General features: G+C 35.7%; 2 pseudogenes; one reads left to right on the top strand and one right to left on the bottom strand.

Annotated features, from left to right (window-relative positions):
* Window positions 1-529: 529 nt before the first annotated feature.
* Window positions 530-2191, bottom strand: LOC149230822 (importin subunit beta-1 pseudogene; annotated as a pseudogene).
* Window positions 2192-8999: 6808 nt separating this feature from the next.
* On the top strand, window positions 9000-10979 carry LOC149230821 (heat shock 70 kDa protein 1-like; annotated as a pseudogene).
* The last annotated feature ends 12287 nt before the right edge of the window (window positions 10980-23266 follow it).

Genomic DNA, 23266 nt, shown 5'->3' with positions numbered 1-23266 from the left:
TTAATGCTTTATCAGTTGCAAAATATTCCAAAGAATACTCGTTCTTTAGTTGAACATCGAACAACCTCATCCAATGTCTCGTATGTTGTAGTCCACATCCTAGATTCACTTGCGACCTCCCTAGGTGTTGAATTAAGAAGATCCTCAACGATGTTCTTAGATAACATAGAGAGCAGAGAGGAATTTTCCCCTGCATCTTAATAGCCTTGGGCCAGGAAATACAATGCACCACAAACTTTTTTAGCCACATTCGATTTTCAAGTAGCATTATTAGGATATGTGGGAAATTTAACTGCATGAATCAAATTTGCATATCCTCCAACAAAAACCCTGACTCTCAAGGTGATACCTTAAAATCCCTAAAGACCTGTAAATATGTTTGCAAGCTTCATGTGGATTATGGAATCATCATTGACATAATTATAAATATGAAATCCCAAACTCCTTTAACTCGATGCACCCAAACAATTTCATGCATTTCCAAACTTTATAGACACATTCAACTCAAAACAACTTGATGCACAGTCATCTAAACCCATTCTGCAGTCTTCTTAATCATTTGATCATCAGATGACAAACATTCACCAATGAAATCATTGTAAAAGGCATGATGTCACAAAAATGGTGAAAAATTTGAACCCAACGTATCAACCAAGTCACTTAGGACCCCAACTGCAGCCTTTGTTACTTGCTTATCCCTGCATTAACATGTATGAAAATATAAATGTTTATCAAAATTATTAGAATGAAGCTTACATAAAGATAATTGGCATTAAAGACCTTCTCTGTGATTTTGATCAAAAAATAGGATATTGAAAAAACTTAAACCAATGATAATTACAAAAATGATAGCTCATAAAAAATTACTAAATACAAAAAGCCTCTAGTTGAAATAGAAATTGATTCTTACATTTGTTCTCTTGATAAATATTCCCAAGGAATTTCAAAATGTGACCTGCATAAGGCATCAACAACTCAACCTTCTGTGAATTTTTGAAACCTTGGAAAATCCCTAAATAAGCTTCTAGAATTCCATTATGTAGATGGCTACTATATTCAATTATTTCATCATCTCTACTGCATTCTGAAGCATAGGCATAAAATATATTAAGTATTTATCCAAAGCATGAGAATATTGGAGGCTTAATGGATCGATGCAACTAATTGATTGACATATATTTAAGAAGGTATGTCATAATACCATCACAAAAGGGCAGAACATTATCATCCAATGCCCTACATATATCACCAACCACACCAACAATAATAACACAAACCTAGTGTTCTTCAAAGTTTTGGAGACCCATCTCTAAATATCGATAGAATTCTTGCATGTATTTTCTAAATTCCACAAATATTGCATATGCAAGAGCTCCTATTGCCAACATTGCTTCCTCATGAACAGTGGCACTCCGATAGGAAAATACCCTCAAGAAAAGATTGATCATTTGATCAACATATCTTAGAATACCATACTTATTTGACTCAAAAGCACACAATTTTCGAATGATCACTTTCAAGCAACCACATAGAAGTGCTTGCAAATCATTTTGTTTTTCTTTTCCTTCTGATGATAGTTTCACATCTCCAAAGTTTCATTCAACTTAAGCATGATTACAGGAACAAGTTGCATAACAATAGCAGTTGTGTCTTTAGTTGAACATCGAACAATCTCATTCAATGTCTCGTATGCTACAGTCCACAACCTAGATTCACTTGCGTCCTCCCTAGGTGCTGCATCAAGAAGAGCCTCAACAATGTTCTTAAAAAACGTACATAGTGGAGGAATTTTCCCTTGCATCTTCATAGCCTAGGGCTAGGAAATACAATTACACCACAAAAATTTTCAGCAACATTCGGTGCATCCTTCAAGCTTTCAAGTAGCACTGATAGGATATGTGGGGAATTTAACTGTTTGATTATGGGTGTCCTCATTGTTGAACTGTGTAAAAATTCAAATATTCTCCCAATGGTCCTTGCAGATGTGTCCTTAACGTGACTATTCCCATTGAAGAAGGGCTCACCAAAACATGTTGGGGCCCTTCCTTTTTTCTTTCTTCATAATTTTAGGTTTGCAAATTTCTATAGTATGCTGGATAGCCTTCATCAGTGCTTCATACCTCTCATTAATAATTTCAGGTTTGCAAATTGCTAGAGTAAGCTGGATAGCCTCCATCAGTGCTTCATACATTTCATTTATATTCATGAGCTCATAAATCTTGGTTGCATGGTAATTTTTTGAATTTCTTTCCTACAAATTTCTTCATTCTGGTTTTCTCTAAGCTAGCAAATATTCAACATACCAAACCTCCTATTCATTTCTGCAATACCTCACTGGAAATTAATAATACATATGTGGAATTCAAAAGAAACTATATAAGAATGCATTTATCTGATTATATAAAAATAATACATATGTGGAATTCAAAAGAAACTATATAAGAATGCATTTATCTGATTATACAAAAAGTACGTAACTATACCTTGTACTCAAGTATACTTGATTTATACAATTTGCAAATTGTTCAAACACTTAATGTTTCTAAGAAAATTATAGGATTTTCTTTGCTTGATTTCCTTACAGATTTATTTTCCTTTTTTATGCTCCACAAGAGATAGCTTGCCTTAAGAAGAAACTTACACATAGAGTATTGTCCAATCCATGTCCTAAGGGTTTGAAATAAATTTCCACATTGTATGGGTTCCATTTTGAAATGAATTTCCACATTGTATGGGTTCCATTTTGAAATGAATTTCCACACTGTCTGAGTTCCATTTTGAATGAGATGTTTGGATTTTTGTCTAAATCTTCTCATAAATTTTCCATAACCATGGAGAGACATTCTTCAATACATAAGACGTGAAATGAATAAAGTTCTACAATACGAAACCGGAACATCACAACAAGACCCAAACTTTCTCAAACTAATGACCAAATGTTTAGTATGTCGTGGTTAGTATGGATTCATATTATTTTCTATTCAGTTTGTAGGGTGACAAAAACATTGAAAAGACAATACTTAGGGGCATATCAAGAAGTTTCTAGTAGAAAATATCTGTGAATTGTGTCTAACATGGTTTATATTATGATTTTTTTCTTAAATTTTATAGAGATTATGCATGATTCGAGGAAGGGTAAGCTACCTTTTTTTACTATTATGATGGTATTCCCTACTTAATTTAAAGAGAGGAAAATTGGCTTATAAATGGACATGAAATTATTTACATTTGCAATGTTTCTTTTTGTTGCTTTGTGGGTATTATTTGTTTCTTATGATGAGTTTCCATATCTTATCCTAATAAAAACTATTGTACAACATACTGAGATGCCTTTTGTTATTTAAATCCATGCCTTTGTGGTTAATAACTCTGAGTTTTAGATGTATGTTAGCTTTTTTGGAAATAACTATTTAGCACATGGAATGTTGTATACCATCGTCTGTAATGTTTTGGGCCTCATGTAGGATCTTTTAGAGGTTTTACGAATGTGTTTTTAAGTTCATGAAGTTTTTTTGACCTTCTAATCAATCTGATCTCTTAGGGAAAGGGACTTTCATTAATTTAGTATTATCAACATTTCTTTCTCTGTGTTGGGGCACTGGGGTTTATGGTTATTCACAAGATTATTCTATGTAGTTATCCCTTGTGATAATTATTTTGTGCAGCCATGGTGGATTTTGGTTCCTAATTTCAATTAGCGTTGCGAGTTTTGGAGTGATGATGGACTTTTGACCCTCTTCTTTTTAAAATTTAAATTAATTTTATTTTGGAAACTTTACAAACATTGGTGTATCTTCGAAAGAAGTGGAAAGGGGCATTTGGTGTCAAAATAAGGTTGTTCAACTAGTAACTGGAAGGCTCAGGTCTTGTGAAGTGCAATGCGGCATTTGGTTTAATAATAAGTTTGTTCATTCAATGACTGTAGGGCCCAGGTCGTGTTCTTGTAGCAAGTTTTTCGGGACGGGAAACAAAATTGAGGTTGTGCTTTTATTTATTTTTTATTTTAAATTTAATTTTAATAATTTTTGTCCATTGTTATATCCCTCCCAATGTGACCTCCCTAGAAAGAACAAACTTCCTTTGGCTCAGGTGCCAATTTTGAGGAGTAAATACTTATTCTCTACGACTTCAAATGATAAATATATTTTATTTTTAATCGTTAAAACTGCTTCAACATGACTATAATCAAATGTCTTCAATGTATAAAGTTAAAACAACATAGCTCAAGGTGTTGAAACTGCTTTAACATGACTACAATCAAATGTCTTCAATGTATGAAGTTAAAACAACATAGCTTGAAGTGGGTGTGCCCTTTGGTTCCTATCTTGTCCACTTTCAGTATGCCCTTTCATCTTTTAGGACCCAAACAAAAGTGAGAACATATTTCATGCCCCACCAAAATGCTTACAAGTTGTTGAGAATCATAAGTATTCAACCCAAAGACTTGGTAACTCCTTACAACATAATAATTGGGTTGTTTTTCATTGTTTTCCTAAAAAACATTTGACGTTAAGAAGACAAAACAAACAAGTTGGGATTTGAAAGGGACGAAATTCCTTCAAGGATTAAGTTGTTTGCAGATGAAAACATAATTGGTAAAAGGCATGTTTAGAATCGGATGCATCGAATTCCCTAAAATCCTTTTGGTTGGGTTTGGAATAATTAACTTAAAAAATTTTAAATTTTCTAATCTGGGGTTTGTACTGGAAAATCTATCGCCAGTAGCAGAGAATCAAAACAAACTACAAAGTTCAAACATGAAGGGAAAAAAGTTTTTTTTTAATCGAATGTTGAATGGAATTTATAAAAGTAATGCTTCTATTAACATCACTAACTCATTAAAGCATGCAATTTATGGTTATTTTTGTTAATAGATGGAGGTATTGACCATTTCAAAACATTACATATGACCTTTCTAATTAATTCAACAACTCATCAAGAGAAAATGGGTTTAAAAATGAGGATGCCTCAAGTGCGAATAGGTAACCAAAATAGGGTATTCATTGACATTATCTTACTCGGTACCTTATACTTACATAGAATGACATAAGTTTTGTTGATGGTTCCATATACTTCCTCACTCTTGGCTGAATATGTTGATGTCATTATTGGTAGTTCATTTTGAGATTGATTGAATCTTGTGAATAATTGAACTTAAAGAATTAAGAACGTGGGATGTCAACTGGTAGTCATCTAGCCAGTAGTAGAGATTCAAAACGAGATACGAAGTGCATATAGGAAATGATAACAACCTTTGCACCAATCTTGAACCAAATTGATCAAAGTAATGCTTCTTTTAGTGTAATAGAGACTATTGAAGAAGTTTGTTCCAATAACTCCATATTTAAGTAGGGGATATCTTGGGTGTTTTCTTACTACCTGTATATTTTGACCATGTCAAAACATGACAGGGGACTTGCCTAATGAAGTCAACAACTTATCAAGATCAAATGTATCCATAAATGAGGAAGCTTCAAAAGTGAATAGATAATCTCACCAGGGTGGTCATTGACACTATCTTACTTGCTACCACATATTTAAATAGCCTAGGGTTTGAGTTTCGTTGATATTTACATATACTTCATGACTACATATGTTGATGTTAGTATTGTGAATTCATTTTGAGATTGATTGAAATTTGTTGAATAATTGAACTTAGAAAATTGTTAATGCTGGGTATGTTTTCATAGACGTCTTACGAGTAACAAAGAATCAAAATAGCTATACAAAGCGCAAAGAAGAAGGGAAAACAATCTTTACTCCCACGTTGAACCAAATTCTTGCGTCAGTTTTGCTTTAGTTTGGTTTGATGGTTGTTGCTTCTAATGCCAAATTATATATATTTTCTCTCACTCATGGTTTTAAATGCCAAATTTTATTGAAGAATAGGTTTTGTGTTTTATAAAGAGGTATTAAAGATATATTTTGCCAAGGTTTCCCAAGAATGGTACAAGTTCCCAATTGCTCGCACCTAAACTATTATTGATTCATTTTTACGCTAGATCTCGAGGCAGAAAATAAAATATTGGGCAGAGAATATTCATCTCAAGTTTTTGTTGGTTATATATATATATATATATTCAGGTGTAGATGGAGATTTAATGGTTTGTATTTTAAATTTGATTTATTTTTAAAAAATAGTATAGGTATTATTTAGATTAAAATAAAACTAATAAAGTTTTATGTGTTTATTTGATTAAAATAGATGATATTTCCGAACTCAATTTAAATTCCTAAATGTTTTTTTAAAGGTGTTTCGTGCAGAAATTGGTAATAATACACACACTTAATGTTTTGGTATGTTATTGAATTTGATTAAACCTTGATATTCTTGTTCTTATTTCTTATCGGATAACACTTTTCTTATGAAAAACCTTAAAAAAATAGTTAAACTAAAACTTCTTGGTTGATTAGATAAGACATATGGCATACTTATTAAGTCGGTTATCCCTCGTTCAATACGATATGCTCAAGCATCCGCATCCACCATCTAAGTTGGTTGCTGCTGCAATCTACTGCTCTTAATGTGCCATCTATAAGTGTCCACAATGGAACACAAATCTTCAATTTTATACAAATTACAATGTATTTTATTTCATATGGTGATGCATTTATTTGGAAATAGGGCTCTGGGAACCTGTTTTTATTACTTACCTATGTACGTTTTCAATTTTCAGGGAATGTGCCCCTTTGATGGCCAATTTCCACAAAAGTTCAAGGAGCACATTATCGGGTCTTTATACTAAGTTTTCAAGCAGAAGATTCAGTTGTGTAGTAATTAAGCCACCTGCCACCATAACTGAGTGATTATAGATTACATTAGAATTTTTTGGGTTGTGATTGTCGTTTGGTTGATTATGATTTTGGATGCTTTGTTCCATATCTGAGTTTTGATGCTACCTCATTTGAGTACAATTCAACTTTAAACAATGGAGGTAAAAAAATTCTATAGTCTGAGTCCTAACTTTCGTGTTTCATAGAGGAAAATTCTATAATTAAAGTCTAATTATGTTTCAATCATTCGGTTTGCTTATTTAGTTTCAATGTACTTCAGTGCAACTAAACAGTAATCCAGTCGAAATGGGTTCATCATTTCAAAACATACCATCAATTAATAAAATTAGGGAGAATTTACTAACACAACAAAATGATAAACGGGAAGGGGAGTGAATGTGTTCCTAGCTTTGTCAGATGCCCATCTACCATCATTTAGAACTTGAAAATGTATTGTTGCATGAAAGGAATGTGCCATGTTTGGTCCAACACATTACATTTCAGGCCTATTGGATCTCTTATCTCAGCTCTCAGAACATCTCACCTCTTGTGTATGTTCTCTTCCCTACGATGGTATTTCTGCTCCTAGTGTTTCAGGGTATTTTTTCTCAATCATTATTAGGATAGATGTTGTTATTTCCGAGATAAATACGAATTGTCAATGTATTTTTTTAAATCATTATTAGGTTAGCTATTGTTATTTCCCAGATAAATGTGAATTGTATTATGGAATATCGGCTTGGTTGGAAGCTCCCATCAAACCCCAGTAAAGAAACAAATTTGCATAAAAATTTTACTTCTTTCTTCTATTCTACTCTTTCATATGCTATGGCCTTACGACGTTTCGTGTGCAATAGCTAGTTTTATCAATGTGATATGTACCATGAAGTGTTTTTATACTTATCATAAACTGAGGCATGTTGACATTTACTAGCCATTTATTTTAGGAGTTGCTTAATTTTATCAATGTGATATGTATCATGAAGTGTTTTTATACTTATCATAAAGTGAGGCATGTTGACATTTACTAGCCATTTATTTTTGGAGTTGTTTATCAAGACACAAATTCGCCCAAAAAATTATTTTTCACTGAAATTTGACATATATATATATATATATATATATATAGATATATATATATATACAATCAATATGATCATAGGAGTGATTGAATCGTTTTTTAATGGTGGAATTAGACTCAACGCCATCAAAAACCACTTAGGCATCGAAAATCCTAAAGTTTGAGAAGTGTAACCCAAATTTCCCAAAATTTCTACAACCAAAATCCATAAGTTTGAGAAGTGTAACCCAAATTTCCCAAAATTTCTACAAGATTTTGACAAAAATCAAACTGAAATTTCCATTATTTTCATAAAGAATTTATGGCCTTGTTAAATTACTCTTTTATTTTATATAAATATGGTAATTAATTAAAACAAATAACTCAACTTCATAAAAAGAAATTAAAATTAATTACAAAACAATTAATTAATTGTATCACTCTCATTAGAACCTCAATTGCGAAATATTAATTATATCATAACACCATAATTGAAGCTCTGCATAAACTTTAACTACCAATAAATTGGCATTAAATACGTTTAAGTAATCCTAGTGTCAAGGAATTTAAAGTTTTATTTATTTAATAATATTATTTAAGATTTATAATCGTATTAATGTTATTTGACGATACTAAATATGATTTGATATTTATTCACAAAAACAAAACAGTATGAACCCTCTTGATGGCGTTAGTTCAACACTTAAAATATTAATAAAATGTAAATCAAGTCACTCATATAGATTTTAGTGTTTAATCAAATTATCTTTCCCATTTATGACCGAATCATCGAATCTCACTTATGACCCAATCTTTTCCAATGACAAGTGATTTTTCCATTAAATCTAAACACAATCTAAATGAAATAAGAAAACAAATCTAAACTGAAATAAAAAAATAAAATAAATATCATTAATGCGCAACAATTGGCTTTTGCTTCCAAAGTTCCACTCCCAACTTATCTCTGGACTGGGAGTCGGGGAGACGGAAGAAAGCTAAAAACACGAAAACCGCGCAAGCAAGAAAGCGTTTTGAAAAGAGATTCGGCGGGAAGCGCAGGCTGCCCTATCTTTATATATTCCTCTATTACTCTTCTACCAAATGCCAAATCCTCTGCACTCAACGATCTGTTTTCTTTTCGAGGTGTGCTGGTTTCTTTTCGTCCATGGCTTCTTCTCAGGGTGACGATGGTAAGGCTATCGGCATCGATCTGGGAACCACCTACAGTTGTGTGGGTATTTGGCGTGGTGATCACGACAGAGTTGTTATCATCGCCAATGAACAGGGGAATCGGACTACTCCCTCCATGGTTGCCTTCACACAAAATGAACGCCTTATCGGGCAGCCTGCCAAGAATCAAGCCGCTACCAACCCTGAAAACACCGTCTTTGATGCCAAGAGGTTGATTGGCAGGCGCTTCTCAGATTCATCTGTGCAAAGTGATAAGTTTCTCTGGCCATTTTCTATTGCACGCGGACCTAATGACAAGCCTCTCATCCAAGTTTCGTTCAAAGGAGAACAGAAAACCTTTCAAGCTGAGGAAATATCGTCAATGGTGTTGCAGAACATGAAAGAAATCGCCCAACAATACCTCGGTTGTCGGGTAAGTAAAGCCGTGATTACCGTTCCTGCTTACTATAACGATTGCCAAAGGCAGGCCACTAAAATTGCAGGTAAGATAGCAGGTTTGGATGTCTTACAGTTATTAAATGAACCGACAGCTGCTGCAATTGCATATGGGTTTGACAGGAAAGCTTATTCATCAGACGACGGTGAGAACGTCCTCATCTTCGATTTGGGGGGAGGGACTTTTGACGTTGCTGTGCTTAATATTAAAAAGCACAAAATCGAGGTGAAGGCAGTTGGAGGGGACACCCATCTAGGAGGTGAGGATTTTGACAACAGAATGGTCAGCCATTTTGTGCAGGAATTTCAGAGGAAATACAATATCGACGTATCTTCAAAATGCGAGAGCGCTTAGGAGGCTTCGCAGTGCAAGCGAGAGAGCCAAGAGAGAGCTGTCTTCCTCTGAGGAGGCCATCGTTGAAGTACCCTGTCTCCAAGAAGGCCAAGACCTTCATTCTATAATAAGGCGAGCAAAGTTTGAGCAGATGAACATGGATCTGTTTGAAAAATGCATTGAAATTGTTGGCAAGTGCTTGGAGGACACTGGAATGAGTAAAGCCCAAATTGACAACGTTGTGTTGGTGGGAGATTCTACGCGAATACCCAAAGTGCAGGAGTTGCTTAAAGCTTTCTTCGACGGCCAGAAGGAGTTGTGTAAGTCCATCCATCCTGATGAAGCTGTAGCTTATGGTGCTTCTGTGCAGGCTGCGGTGTTGAATGGCGATAGCACAGCAGCACACCTCATACTTCGAGATGTCACTCCCCTCAGTCTAGGAGTTGAAATTGGTGGGAGTATCATGAGCGTATTGATCCCTAGAAATACACAAATTCCCGTTAGAAGGGAGGGCAGCTATGTTAATGCGTATGACAATCAGGAAAGTGCAAGAGTAAGCGTGTATGAAGGGGAAAGGCCTAATATCAAACACAATAATCTTTTGGGCGAATTTATTTTGGAGGGACTTCCGCGTGCACCTAGAGGCGACGATCAAATTATCGAAACCCTAGAGATCGATGCAAACGGAATTCTGAAGGTGTCAGCGGAACACAAGACAAGTGGGATAAACGGGGAGATGATCATGACGAATCAGAGTGGTAGGTTGAGTGATGATGAGATTGCCAAAATGATGGCAGAGGCAGAGAAACTAAAAGATGAAGATCAAGAGTGGAAGGAAAGGGTGGGACTGAGGAATGCAGTGGATCAATACATCTACGACATGAAGAAAAAGTTGAATAAGGAAAAACTATGGGGAGATTTGCAGAAGGAAGATGTTGAAAACATGGAAGCAGGTCTTGAGGAGGCAGAAGAGTGGCTCAGTGAAAATGAGAATGCAGTTAAGGATGAATTAGCAGAGAAGATGGAGGATGTTAGAAGGTTATTCAGAAAGATAGACAAGAGCCAAAAGGGGCGGGCAACTTGACTCAAATTCTAAATCATCCCGCTAAGTTTCCATTTTACCTTTTTGAGTCTTCTAAAACATTCACCTGTCTGGTTTGTTACAGACCAATATTTAAATTTTAGTGTGTTTATATCAACCGTCATATTTTTGAAAGCTTATCTCCGAACAATCAATCTTGTGAATTGTGATATTGTGGTGTGATTTCAATTTTCAAATGAGGTCCTTTAAATCTTTAAACTGAACTAAATTCACTGGGATTTAGCATGATATAACAGACTGTTTTCCTATCCAATCAAGTACAGATATTTGTGCAACACCGTAAAACTTAAAGGCACATTCGTAGTTGGATAATAACAATTTCCAGACGCTGGAGAAACTAAAAACGAAGACATATTCCTAGGTTACCATGTTGAATTGGTGAATATTGAATGTTGTCAGTGACAATATTGTTAGGCTGGTTTGTATTTGATTATTAAGACAAAGGCTCAACGTCATCTAATTCTCAAGTTCTTTGCTAACCCTTGTCCTTGTTAAAATAAATTTTACTTGCTTCAATTTGAATATTGAGATGGCTTATAGCGATTGTAGAAAGGCAATAAATTTATGACTATTGTTAATTTCTCAATTGAAATTTATGACTATTGTTAATTTCTCAATTGAAGCTTGAGCCTATAGATATGAAATTTGGAAGTGAGGGATGACATTTTATTTTTTATTATTAAGCATTTCATGAGTGAAGTAGCACTATCCCTTGTATTATCTAGAGTTATAGATTTTAGCAATTGTGTTATTTGTTTTGGTCATAAAGAATGTAGTTGGTTCCAAGAGTCCAAGCCTACAATAGAGTGTGTTAATTCTAAACAAATGCAAAAGTGTTGGGTTACACATTTGAAAAGTAGATCTCATGCTGATGATGATGATGATAAATGCCCACCAAGACCAATGTGGTCTATCAGACCTTAAGAAAGTAAGATATTAATTGCGGCTCTTTAACATTTTATTTCTATGATCAAAAAGAAGGGAAAGAAGCACTCCTAAATCACTATACTTTTGCTGGTTTAACAAGTCAATAAGGTTGGTAGTGTGAGGATGTTGCATTACAATGCAGAGGTTATTGCTATGCTAGAGTGAGTTCCATTCCAAATAGTGTTGTAGAATGTGGTTTTTTTAATAAGTTATGGACAAGAGGTTTGGTATTACCAAATGAAATACAACTAGCCGTGTTAAATGTTGTATTCTTGCATTCTTACCAATATTTTGATTTGTATCCATTGCACTTTACAATATGTAGTGTATGTGAAGTAATTGGCCTAGAACTATAGCATCACAATTAGAATTTAGTATGCACACAGAAACATGACAATATCACAACTTGTTCTTGATAGAGTTAATGTAGTTGGATATAAATTTGCAAAGGGGTTGCATTGAAGACAAAGTTCTTAGTGATATAGTATTTGTAGAGTCTTGCTTTTTATTGGTCTTATTACTTTTGTCTTGTTAGGTTTATGTGTGTAGATCACACTAGAGAGTAGGCTATGCCTCTAATCTTGAAGAGTGGCTACACGTAGGACTCAATTAAGAATATAGATCTCATAGCATCCTAACATTGATATATTTGTACAAGTCTAAGAAAAAAATAAGTTTAATTTCACAAGCCTATCAATGTTGGCAAAGTGAGTGGGACATAATTTCCTCGTCTAAGGATCAATCTACATGGCATACCATTTTTTTCTTGGCCTTTTAAGAAGAAATAAAAAAATCAATATTCATTTCTTCCTTTTGCATTTACTTCATGGCATAACTTATTTACACTAGACAATGACATCAACTCACCCATTCTGCACTAATATATATATTGTTTCAAGACATGTTCACACAAGACTGCTTGAGAGAGAATCAAGATGAGTTAATTAGTATGATGGCTCTAGAACCAACAATTGATGAGGATCATATCAAGATCATTAGCCAACATGTTAGGTCTCCTTCCACTAATGAACAATAAGTTGAACCAATAGTTGTAGAAACTTCTAAGGTGTAAGGAGAAGTAAAAAGATAAAGAATAATTTATTAGTTGTTGAGTATTCCTATGGTACTAAACAACACCTAGATCTTGCTCCTCCATCTCGATAGCTTGATGACTATGGAAGCACAAGAGCAAAGGAAAGAGATGTAGAGAAAAGAGGAAAATATGGAAAGTGGTTAATATGTTTAGAGAACATAATAAAAAGCTTCTAACCTTTGTATTACAAATGGCATAGCCCATGAATAATTTGTGAAGTCGAATTTAATGAACATCATAATAACTCTATTAGAAATTTCATGCAATGTTGCTAGAATAGATGGAGGGCGCTGATTATGAAAACTGCATTTTTTCTCAATATTTATGCTTTAAAGCCAAATGTATGATAGTACTATCAATGAATTGGTATGCATCGGTTGGGTCTCATGTTTCATTTTCTACTATTATAATTTCTTATTCTAGATTGGAAAAGTTATACCTTTCTTCACAGTGATGACACTAAAATGAAATGAGAATTGTTTACAGCCCTATGAGGTTTTCATTCAATAGAGGTTTACAACCCAATTAATTCCTTAATATATTAGGGTTATATGATAGATGATGAGTACACTAGCAGGTTCTTGGAGTTACTGAGGTATGTGCCTTATCTCATGGAGGAAAAGGCCAAGATTCAGAGGTTCATTAGTGGGTTATCGGTTACATTTAAAGATAGAATTGAGATCGATGAGCCTAGATCATTGGAGGAGGTAATTTAGAAGTTAAGGCATTGCTATGAACAATCGAAGCGCAGAACCGAGACTAAGCCAGATTGGAGAGGTAATGAAAAGAACAAACACAAATGTGACAGAAAGGGATAAAGGCCTGAGGATGAAGGTAACAAGGAGAATGTCGCACCACTAAGAGGTTCAAAAAACAGACAGAGGACAAGGACACCGATCTAAGGAATAGGATATGGAGAACGTGCAGTGTTAGACTTGTGGAGGAGATCATCGCACGAGAGGCTGTCCACAGTACCAGAGTCAAGGATAATTTTAGGGGTGAATGTTCGCCCTTTGGCGAAATTAAGGGGTTTTAAATTTTTAGTGGGCGAAAATTTTGTATCATAGTACATTTTTACAAATCACCTCAAATAGCCCACCTTATTTTAAGGGAGAGGGTAAAAAAGGTAAATTTAGCCCTTGAAATTAGGACTTACAACCTTCCATTCACCCATTTTCAAGAATAGGTTTTATTTAAGTGAATCCATTCGCCCATTTTCAAGAATAGGTTTTACTTAAGTGAATCCTATGGGCCAAATACCATATTTACAAAAGAGATATGGTAAATTAATAAAAATATAAATAAATGAGAGGTATGGTAAATAAATAAAACATTTTTTATATTTACTCCATAAGTCACCTTATATACATGTAAGGGTGTAAACAAATAAAAATATAAGTAAAGTGGAGGTATGGTAGATAAATAAAACGTCTTTTTATACTTACTCAAAAGGTATGGTAAATAAATAAAAATATAAATAAACTAGACGTATCGTAAATAAATAAAACCTCTTTTTATATTTAGTCCATAACCCTCGTTCTATTTATGAAGGCTCAAGAAAGAGGTTTTATTTAAGTGAATCCTATGGGCCAAATACCATATTTGTAAAAGAGGTATGGTAAATTAATAAAAATATAAATAAACGAGAGGTATGGTAAACAAATAAAACATTTTTTTATATTTACTCCATAAGTCACCTTATATTTACGAACACTCAAAAAATGGGTTATATTTATGTGAAACCTATGGCCAAAATACTATGGGACAAATACCATGGATTAGATTGTTATTAATTCCATGCAAAAAACCATTATTAACCCTAATATTAGAATTAATAAAAATAAAAATGGCACATGGTATTGACTCATGGTATTCACCAAAATGGCACATGGTATTGACCCATGGTATTCACATGGAATGTAGTCTATTTAAATGGGGGAATTAAACCAGCATGTAGCCTATGTTAAGATTCACTAGGACTTTACAAAGTTTTATTATTTAGTGAAAGACTCGCCAAGATCTTACAAGATTTTATAATTGAGTAAAATATTCGCCATGCCTGGTGAGAGATTCGCCAAAAAATTATATATACATATTATATTATTGATAAAATCGCCTTCCATTTTTCCTATATACCATGGAGATTCACCCATTTATTATATTTATAAATTTAGGGGGGGTTCTTAAAATTTTCCCTGACCAGAGTGGTAGGCATAAGATATGCAGTGCACATGAGGCACAAACTATTGGATATGTTGGTCAAAGTATTCCACGTATCTATCCATCATTGGATAATAAACAGGTAGAGCATCATGCGTCTATCATTGAGATGGACGGTAAGCTTTGTGATCAAGTTATTTCTATTTTGATTTCCCTTGGATCTAATTATAGCTATGTTACTCCCGACTTGATGGATAAATGTGGTTTGAGTAAGTAATTTCATGCAGAGTCTTGGTTATTGCATGTTGGCTACAGGTACAAAGAAACTAGTTAATCATTGGGTAAGAGCTTGCACATTTGACTTGAATGGTATGCCTACCACAACAAATTTGAATGTATTACCATTGTGTTCATACAGTATGTTGTTGGACATGGACTGGTTGTATCTTCACAGAACCGAGGTGGATTGTTATGATAAATCCATTGAGTGCGTTGATGAAAATGGGGAACCAAGAGTCTTATAGGGTAAGAAGAAAGCCACATCAGTTAGGATGGTGACATTTATGCAAGCAAAGCATAACCACAGGAAAGGGTGAAAGCTATTTGCAGTACACATTTCTAGTGACAAAGGTAAGGAAGTTGAGGATGCAAATGTGTTGAGAAGATACCCAGTTCTACAAAATTTCAAGGATGTGTTTCCTGAGGACATTATAAAGTTTCCACCTCCGAGCGATGTAGATTTTTCTATTGAGTTAGTACCAGGGGCAACTCTAGCATCAAAATCACCTTACAGGATGAGCACACCTGAGTTGGTTGAGTTAAAGTTGTAGTTGAAGGAAAGTTGGACAAGGGATACATTAGGCCAAGTGTATCACCATGGGGTGCATTGTATTGTTTATAAAGAAGAAAGATAGAACACTCAGATTATACATTGATTGTAGTTAGTTGAACAAAGTGACAATCAAGAACAAATACTCAATACTGAGGATTGATGACTTGTTCGATCCTGTTATAGCTCTGATACCACTTGTTATAGATAAAACCCGGAAATATATGAAAATATAAATAAACCCAAGAATAACGAGATCAAAATAGATAGAAATGCTTCTTTATTAGAAAAACCCTTAAGGTAGGGCAACACCATACATTCACTCCTTAAGGAAGGAGAGCACTCCACAAGCCATATGCCTGTTCATACAATAATCCTTCACTATTCCTTGACATGGAGTCTCTAGCCTCTATATAGGCCTCATACACACAATACCATGGGTCATTACCATGGTTCCCTCATACCATCAACTAATACCATGGGCCCATTACATTATTATTAACTACTTGTGGTCCCTTACATGATATGGGTTAACCACCTTATTTATTACTATGGCCCATCCCATTATTACATTATTACCTTGGGTACCTCCCTTGGTACCCCATATTATCCCCCCTAGGTATATAACAGATCCACTGAAGGAAGCAACAATTTTCTCGAAGATTGATCTGATATTTGGATATCATCATGTACACTTTGAAGAGGAAGATATTTACAAGACCGCTTTCCAGACCAGGTATGACATTATGAGTTTTTCATTGTTCCATTTGGCTTAACTAATACTCCAGCTACATTATGTGTTTGATCAATAATGTGTTGCATCCATATTTGGATAAGTTTTCTAATGTGTTCATTGATGATATACTGGTATATTCTAAAAATGAAGAAGGGCATGTCGAGCATTTAGCAACAATGTTGAGGTTGTTGAGAGAGCGTTAGTTGTATGCTAAGCTCAATAAGTGTAGTTTTTTTCAAACTGAGGTACCCTATTTGGGGCATGTTGTCTCCAAGGAGGGCATTGCAGTTGATCCAAATAAGATAAGGGCCATCTTGGAGTGGGTAGCTCTTATGAATGTAGATGAGGTGAGATCTTTCATGGATTTAGTAGGCTTCATTAGAAAATTCTCGCAGATTGCTTATCCTATCACATCATTACAAAGGAAATGTAAGAAGTTCGAATGGATAGAGGAGTGTGATGCTAGTTTTGAGCAGCTCAAGCAGTTGTTGACACATGCACCAATTCTAAAGATTGCAGATCCAGACAAAGAGTTTGTAGTATGCACAGATGCTTGTAAGAGAGGACTTGGTGGAGTCCTTATGCAGGATAGACAGGTGGTATGTTATGAGTCCCAGAAACTAAACGAGCACAAGCATAACTACCCAGCGCATGATATTGAGTTAGCAGCGATCATACATGCATTGAAGATGTGGACACACTATCTTCTTGACAGGTGATTTGTACTTATGAGTGATCATATTGGATTGAGGTATTGGTTTGACCAATTGAATCTGAATGCTAGATAGACTAGATGGTTGGCCATGATCAACGAGTTTGATTTCGAGATCAGGTACATCAAAGGTAAAGAGAACATGGTGGAAAATTCTCTCAGCATATGGGTAAAGGTAAATCACTTGGCATCTATGAGCTCCTATGGGACAGACTTACAAGATAGGATCTTGTAGGCAAGTCAGCACGTTGTCAAGGATATGGAGATTGTGCACAAGTTGCAGCATGATGTAGGTACAGGTACATGTAGTGGTACAGGTACAGGTACAGGTGCATGCCCATAGGGTATGGATTATTGTCTTACAATAGATGGGTTGGTCAGGTTCCGAGACAAGATATATGTACTGGATAATAGTGAGCTCAAGAAGGTGATCTTCAGGGAGTTTCATGTTCAACCTTATTTAGGACACCCAGGTTATCAGAAGACATTAATTACAGTGAAGAAATTTTATTATTGGTCGAATTTGAAGAGGGATGTAGCAGATTTTGTGGCTAGATGTTTTGACTGTCAGCGAGTGAAAACAAAATGTAAACATCCAGGTGGACTGCTATAGCCAATTGTGATTCCAAAGTGGAAATGGGAGGTGACTCATTTCCATGGACTTCATTACAAGGTTTCCGAAGGCAGTGAGATAGCATTGATTCCATCGTGGTCATTGTGAACAGGTTGACAAAGGTTGCATACTTCATTCTGATTAAGTCTACATTTTCAGCTAGAAATGTAGCACAAGTATTTATCAGAGATGTGGTCATATTGCATGGTGTTCCAAAGAATATTGTGTCAGACAGGGATGCCAAGTTGACTTCCAAGTTTTGGAAGGAGTTGTTTACAAGTTTGGTCACAAAATTTGCCTTCAACATAGCTTATCATCTGCAGACCGATGGAAAAACAGAGAGGGTCAACAAGATATTGGAGGACATGTTGAGAATGTATGTGATGCATCAAAACGAAAGTGGGAAGTGTATCTTCCACTGGTAGAGTTCGCGTACAACAATAGTTATCAGGAGTAATTGAGGATGAGCTCTTTTGAGGCATTGTATGGGCAGAGTTGTAACACTCCCATTAGTTGTAGTGATCTGGTTAACATGGTGTTGATTGGAATAGATATGTTGGTAGACATGGAACAAGAAATACAGGTGATCAAGAAGAATCTAAAGGCAGCATAGGATAGGTAGAATATTTATGTAGATAGGAACAGGTTGTTCAAGAAGTTTCGGGTTGGGGAACAGGTGTCCTTGCGCATCAAACTGAAGAAGAGCTCCTTGCAGATTGGATCATGTACTAAGCTGGCAGGACGGTTTTGTGGACCCTTCACTCTCATTGAAAGGATTTGGCCAGTAGTCTATCGACTTGCACTATATCTGACAATGAAAGTAAACGATGTATTCCATGTATATTTTCTTAAGAAGTATGTTAAGGATGTTGATCATGTGATTGACTTGTTTGTATTGCAGGTGGAACTAGATGGAGAATTTCAACTGGAGCCTCAGTGTATATTGCAGAAAAAAGGTGCTCATGCTCCAGAACCGAGCAATAGAGCAAGTTAAGGTGCAGGGGAAGCACTTTGGGCCTGATGAAGCTTCATGGGAGGTGGTGGATCAGATGCGGGCTAGTATCCTTCCTTGTTTGTCGGTTGAGGCAAATCAATTTTGGCTTGGTATTTTGGTATATGCTTTGGTATATGTTTAGTATATTTTTTGTTGATGTTGGTTTAGGTACATATGTATATGGATGTAAATATTGCCATGGGATATGTTATAAAGCTCCAATAAGTGGTATGGGTATCATATCATGATGATGTTATGTCGTTATGTTTCATGTTGGTTTACTTCTCAACAGGTTGATCATTGTAAATAATGCACCGAGATAATTTATAAAGCTCCATCAACAATATATATTACTTACAAAAAAAAATTCGTTATAGGTGTTGTTGAACATCGAGGATGGTGTTCCCCAAGGGGGAGGGTTCTCTAATAGCCCTGATGAAAATTCCATGTAATAAAAGTAAATAAATGAAAAATAATAACCACGGATGATGGGACACTTTTTTCAAGCTAAATGTTGGGCGGAATCCTAGTGATGGGGATCACAAGTGATTGTTTATGGCTAAGGAAATTACCAAATTCAATGGCTAAGGCTTTGGAAAGACACAATGGCATTTTCGGCAAAGGAGAAAAGGGAGGTGAAAGGTCACAAGTTGCATGTGAGGAGGAAAATGAAGAAAATAGAGGCCTCATTCATAAAAAGGCTTCTGAGGATCAGTTGGTAACCTTTTGTCAGTTCAGTTTTGGAGCTCTCTCATTATTCTTTCTCTCTCTCATACTCTTGGAGACTTAGATTTTTCTTGGAGCACTCTTGGTGGGTGTAGCATACTTCGATTTTTGGAGCAAGGAGGCAAAAGAAGAGCAGCAAAGTGTGAGAAGGCATCAATATCAACAACTACATCATATTTGCTTGCTGGTACCAACTTGCATGTATGTTTCCTTCACTAGTTTTGGAATGCATGGCACATGCATGTAGTTTCTTGGTTGTGATCTGTCATTGGCATGGAGGATTGCCTGGATTGACAGTGGATTGCCTAGCCTTTCCATTTCCTGGATATCCATGGTGATTATGGGTTTACATCATTGTTTGTTTTTGGTTGGCTTTCATGTTTCCTTAGCTTGGGTTGAGTTACTAGTTCTCATAGCCTTGGTTGGACAAACGCTCTCGATCCCTATAACAACTTGGGTTGAGTTACTAGTCCCGTAGTCTTGGTTGGACAAACACTTTGGAGCCCTTGGTGGGTTGAGTTACTAGTCCTAGAGCCTTGGTTGGACAAATATTCTAGATCCTAACTATAGTTGTGGGTTGAGTTACTAGGCCTGGACCCTTGGTTGGAACAAACGCTCTAGAGCCCTAGATGGCTAGGATAGAGACCAATCGAATGATGGTTTTGTGATGTTCGACCGTGAGGTGGAATCATTATTTGATGGGTTGAGGTGGATGGCCTCTGGAAGCCTTAGATGGTTTTTTATTGATGTGTTCTATGAAATCCCACATTCATGCTTGGAATATGGCACAGGGGTTAATGGTTGAAGAGAGACTTGGCTCAACCATTCTACGGTCAGGTGGAATGTGGAAGTCCCATCTCAGGTTTGGATTTTGCATCATTAATGAAAGGTTATTTCTTGTTACACAGTATTTTGTCACGCCTCCTGCACTTCCCTGTGACACACCTTGAAGTGCCCGAAACATGATCATTATACAATATACTCATCAATGTGTACAACTCAGATCCCTCCTTTAACTTTGCCTGGAAAATATATAGAGCTTTCCCTAAAGAAATATCTCATGAAACCCTAAAATGATAATCATCGCCCTTATGAAACTCAAAACCGCAATGATTTCATGTTGCACCTTGTTAAGGCATCTCTCTGTTCTCTCTCATACCTGCGATGGTCTCAAAAAGGAAGTTTTACCAAAGAGGATGAGAAGATTCGTGATCTAGAAGCTTTCAGAGCGACGAGCTGGAGGTGGTTTTGCATAGATGAGGTCGAATCCTCCTAATTTGACTTCTTGGTTTCATCCCTATGAGCTACCTCCTTAAGATGTGGGCCTAATCCTATCTTTGGAGGAGGTGTAACTCCCTCTCTCAGCCTATAAATTTCCCCTCTACCATTCCCAAATGGTTGATCTATGTCCATTTGCGCCCCTATGCTAAGCTTGTGCTTAGAGGTTATTCATTAGACTTGGAGAAGGAGTGTTGGAGAGTTTCTTGGCTTGGACTTGGATCACCACTCAATGAGAGCCTTTCAACATCAAGGATATGGTTGTAAGCTTCCCCTTTATTCTTTAAATAATAATACAATTGCTGATTCATCTTCCCAATATATATGTTCATGTATGTATTTGTTTGGCATTCCTTGATCAGCTAATAGATTATTATTGTATTCGCTATTGGTCTTGGTATGCTTTGTTGTCTCTTAGATACTTATGCAGGTACATACATGCTGAAAGAAGCAGGAACAAGTCCATGACATAAGAAATTCAAGGATCTCAACAAAGGAAATCAGATTAGCATCAGAGCAAGGTATGCCATCTCTCTTATTCTACTTTTCAATTATAATCTAGGAAGATGTCTAGTTGATTGTCCTTTCAAGTTGCTAGACCCACTCATTGGGCTAGAGGGATCGTCTCTGTCCACAGAGAGGATTAACCTTGTCAACAAAATGGCAACTCTGCTGGGGATCCTATGACCCTTTCCTTCCTTTCCTTCACCTTGTCTTTTGACGAGTTTGGTCAACCATTGATTTTTAGACTTCATTGCTTGCTTGTAGTTAGTGTCATTGCCTGGTAGATGTCTGAAGATTGTTAACTTGAGCTGTTTTTGAAAATTTTAGATTTCTTTGTCCTTTTCCTCGACCATCGCGGATATGAGCCTAACAGTCACGATGATATCACGATTTTTTTAGTTACAGTAGCGATGATCGCTACTTTACTGCTGACAGGTGTGATGATTGCAGAAAACTTAGAAATTTAGGGTTTTCTCTTTGATTTTCGGTTTCAGTTGTCTTCTCCTTGTGATTTACCAGTGTGTTTCTCATTGACTCTCTCAGTGTCTGCTTGCAATTTCATTTTGACTTGGCTTGAGTGTTCTTGAAGTTTGATTAGCCTTTTAGGGTTCTAGGTCTTCTAGGTCAACCTTAGTACACTCGTTGGTATTCTGATCAAAGATCAGAGATTGATTGCCCGTGTTAAAAAGTCTTTGTGTGTTCAAACATGCTTGCAGATTCCTTTTGGTTCTTGTGACTTAAGTTATTTTCATTAGAGGATATAGTCAAAGTTTCTTAAGATTCATTTGAAAAACGATAGACTACAATTCAATCATGTCATTGGAATCAAAAGAAAGTGTTTTCTTTGAAGTTTTTGTGTTTCAAACTGAAAGTGAAAGTGTTATTCTTTTCCTAGTTTTTGGAACATTTTGCATTGCATTCGAATCATTGATGTGAAATTGATTTTCATACTTCTTGTTTTGGTTGCATTCTCTTTCCCTTTGCACTAGATTACGTTTGTTGCATTTTGAAAAAGAGAAAAATCATCATTACATCTTAAGGAAATTTTTCTTTAAGATTTGTTTTGGTGTTGCATTTGCTTATCACGTGAAAGATTAGATTTCATATGTTGCATTTAGCATTTGAAGATGGTCATAGATGCATATCGCATTTGGTTTTATGCATGATTTGAGTGATTTTCTTCCCTACATAGCTAGCCTTCATTGAATTGAAATATTTCATTTCATCATTTCGGTCTCATTTTAGGAAGAAGAAACATGTTAAGGCCTTCAAATTGAGACATAATTACAAGATTAACTTTAACATCTATTAATTAACCTATGGAGAATTTGTAACATTAATGATCATATCTGGTGGTCTAGGTTAGAGACGTTCTCTAGCATCTTTAAAGCTTAAGATTTGTCGTTAGCTTCGACATTAGACAACGCTAACACAAACTTGTGCTCCCCGTACCATCGCGTATATAAAAGTGAGACCCCTATAGGTTGCATCCTTTATCCATAGGAAGCCGAGTCTGCCGCCCTGTAAACGCGATACACCGAACACAACATTCAAGGAGATTGCATGCACGTATGTCAAATCCTTGGTCAATTTATTGGTTGAGGTGTATATTGCAGTTCACAATTACTTGGTACTCCTTTTACCTAGATTCACCTGAGCAGTCATTTGATTTTTTACGACTCTTTAAATTTGAAGATATCATCGAGAAACTTGTCCTTTCGTGCTCGCAAAACTATTGAAAGCGACTAGAGTCACCTTTTCTCCCTTTACTCGACTCTTAAAAGATGAAAAGGCAATA

This window comes from Pinus tabuliformis, chromosome J, assembly GCF_031772625.1.
Source record: "Pinus tabuliformis cultivar Carrire ecotype Pingquan chromosome J, CPIR1, whole genome shotgun sequence".
NCBI classification, from domain to species: Eukaryota; Viridiplantae; Streptophyta; class Pinopsida; order Pinales; family Pinaceae; genus Pinus; species Pinus tabuliformis.
The sequence above is the reverse complement of the archived record's forward strand: the minus strand, read 5'-3'. Positions and strand labels throughout refer to the sequence as shown.